This window comes from Loxodonta africana, chromosome 10, assembly GCF_030014295.1.
Source record: "Loxodonta africana isolate mLoxAfr1 chromosome 10, mLoxAfr1.hap2, whole genome shotgun sequence".
NCBI lineage: Eukaryota > Metazoa > Chordata > Mammalia > Proboscidea > Elephantidae > Loxodonta > Loxodonta africana.
Genome location: NC_087351.1, coordinates 29,449,802 through 29,453,183, shown reverse-complemented (window position 1 = coordinate 29,453,183; position 3,382 = coordinate 29,449,802). Strand labels below are relative to the sequence as shown.

General features: G+C 36.3%; 1 non-coding gene across 1 annotated transcript; it reads right to left on the bottom strand.

The window, feature by feature from the left end:
- Positions 1-1,894: 1,894 nt before the first annotated feature.
- Positions 1,895-1,981, bottom strand: TRNASTOP-UCA (transfer RNA opal suppressor (anticodon UCA)). Its single transcript has one exon. It is a non-coding gene; the product is annotated as a tRNA-Sec (tRNA).
- Positions 1,982-3,382: the final 1,401 nt, after the last annotated feature.

The following is a 3,382-nucleotide window of genomic DNA, read 5'->3' as shown; positions in this document are numbered from 1 at the left end:
TTTTAATAGACTCACTCTTAGTCTAAGTTACTTTTTATTAGGAGTGGAAGGACTATGTTTTTTGGCACCTCTCATCCAATGGAAAGTAGTTGACACACTTCTCACATTACACAGAGCTGTGAATGTCCGTTATATAGTTTCTCTGTGTTGTTCACATCAGAATAATTTTCTCTTGTAACATATCATTGAAGTATAAGTCTTAACACAGAAGCCAAAAGGAAAGGTCATGGTAACACTTTTCCTGGAGAGTAGAGAGCTAATAGTTACCTCAGAACATTCCTTGTATTTGCTTCACTTCAAACTATTATTTTAAACCCTCTAATTTATCAACGTGGCCGCAACAATGAGCTCAAGCATAACAACAATTGTAAGGATGGCGCAGGACCGGGCAGTGTTTCGTTCTGTTGTGCACATGGTCGCTGTGAGTAGGAACCGACTCGATGGCACCTAACAACAACAACAACAATTTATCAACTGAATCTCTGCTACCCTAAACAAATACAGTGTTTTAAATAATTTTGCCATAAATGTCATTTGAAACAATTTCTTTCAAAATACGTGGTTTGGCTACTTATAAGTAATCATTGTTGTGCTATCCAGATATTACACATGATAGGTTTCCACATTTCTGACTGTAATCCCACCTGCAAGAAATTCAGAATCTTAATAAACTCAGAAAGATCATTTATTAAAAATCAAACAAATGGATATGCAAACGTAACATTATCTCTAAATGTTGCTATAGATCATTTCTTGTTGCTGAGCACACATGATATTTTCTTTTCTTGCAGGTTGGTGATACACAAAACATACACGTAAAAAATATTCAACAAGCCTTATCCAAATGCAAGGATGTTTATTAATATCACTTGGTATAAAATTTAAAAAAACACTTTAATAATAGAGGAAATGGAGGGTAAAAGCATGTGAACTCTCTGTACTTTTAGCACAATTTTTCTGTCAACCTAAAACTGCTCTAAAGAATAAAGTTTATTACATTAAAAAGAGCACTTTATTTGACAAATTTCAAATAAACTAAAGTGCTTATGCCTTGTGATTTTAGTTTATTAACACCACAGTATTTAAAAATTTACTTTTCTAAAATAGAATCCTTGTTTTTAATAATTAAGAACATAAAAAATATGGAAACAGACAAAGAAAAATGAGAAATCATCTCACTTTCCAGAGAAAACAATTTTAACTCTTTGAGTATTGTGTTCCTCTCTATTCTTAAAAAAAAAAACCAAAATGAGATTTTCAAAATACATTGCTTTATAACCTCTTTTTTCCATGTAAAAATATATGGCCCCACATCATTAATTCAATCACTGCATTGTCTTCTATTGTATAAATTGAATCAACCCCTAGTGATAGATTTATACTTGGCCTATAAAATGATTTTAAGATTATTAGAATATTTAATAATTAGTGAAGCACATTGTAGTTTTTGATGATGACTATGTTAGATATCCTTTTGATCCCTATCATATACTGAAGCCAGTCAGATAAAACCCTACTACATATATTGGCATAGTGGTTAATCATTAAGTGCTACGGCTGCTAACCAAAGGGTCGGCAGTTTGAATCCACCAGGCGCTCATCGGAAACTTTACAGGGCAGTTCTACTCTGTCCTATAGGGTCGCTATGAGTCGGAATCGACTCGATGGCACTGGGTCTGGGTACATATGGGATAAATTCCCTATGTATTTCCATGTTGTTTTTGTTAGGTTCTGCCTAGTAGGTTCCAACTCATAGAGACCCTATAGGACAGAGTAGAACTGCCCCATAGAGTTTCCAAGGAGCAGCTGGTGGATTTGAATTGCCAACCTTTTGGTTAGCACCCGAGCTCTTAAACACTACACCACCAGGGCTGCTAAAGAGCAGGATACCGGGCACCTGGAAGGTGGAATTGAACCACTCTGTTGCCAGACATCTACAGGTTTGAAGCCTGTGCCCCAGACAACTGAGGATCATTCGGGTGGTATTTTCCCTAGCACGTTATCCACTGGGGTACGTGACGTATTCACTAAATTGTATGTCTATGCTTTTCTTTCTAGACTGAAAGCTCCTATAATTCATGGATGATGTTAAATTCATCTTTATATTCTCAGTTGACTCAGTTTCTGGTGTACAGTAGGCATTTATTAAATGAATAAATGGATAAATGAATTTAATGTTCTGAGTTTCTGAACATCACCATAACTGAGTTTCCAATCTGAACATCATTGGGCAGAATCTTGTGTGACTCTGACTAAATTGTCAACAGGGCTACTAATCCCAACTTGTGGCCCAGTAATCCCATCTTGCCTCATATCTGTATCATCTTTTAGGGTCCATTCTAAATGTAAGGCTCTCCAGTCATTTACTCTGTTTTACATTTTCAACCCTGTAATGGACATTTTGCTCAGTCCTTCTCCTTATTCCATCTTTTTCTTCTTATGTGTTCCTCCTCTGTATTTGCTTCTTGGTGAATGTTTCTTCTCTCCATTCATCAATCCATTCAGCATTTACTAAAGCCAGAAACTTGACAGGCACCCAGATCTTTCTTCTGTCTGGCCCAGTAGAGAAAGTTCATCAGTTGATTTTTACATGTTAGTTATTTTTGCTGCAGAGTTGATGAAAACACTGAGGTATGAACTCTTGGGGCAATTTCAAAGGGGGTGCAGGCAAAGGAATGGGAAGAGAGTGTTGTTGAGATTCTCAATGGGTGCAATTAAAGTTGTGTCTTAGAAATTTCTGTGAAGTCTTCAGTCTCCCCTTGGGGTGGTTTGTGCTCAGGAGTCCTTGGTGTAGCATCCTTCTTCCACCCATAGTCTTCATATAGTTTAGGGTAAATTGGTCTCTAGACGGAAGGCAGGAAAACTGTGTTAAAAAGGCAATGGTGAGATGTGTGTATGGATTTACCGAAAACTTCTTTTTGTTTCCAGGAAGAGCCCTTTTCACTGTGAAATTTAGAAAATGTTCAAATGTATATTGTTTATATTCTCTGAGGGTGTGTTTTCTTCACACAATTGACAACAGTAAATTTAATTACTGATAGGCTATTTCTTTTCTATTTGTCCTATTTGTTCTTTTTTTCTTGTTTGGATTATCCAAGTAATTTTATTATTTAGTTTTCCTCTGATTAGCTTTTTAGTTATACACTCTTGCACAATTATTCTAGTAATTATAATATGCATCCTTAATTTTACAGTCTGTACATTAAATTGAAGCCCTGGTGAAGCAGTGGTTAAGTGTTAAGGCTGCTAATCAAAAGGTTGGCAGTTCACATCCACCAGCTGCTCTTTGGAAACCCTATGGGGCAGGTCTACTCTGTCCTATAGGGTTGCTATTAGTTGCAACTGAATGTATGGCAATGGATTTGGGTTTGGTTTTGGTTTA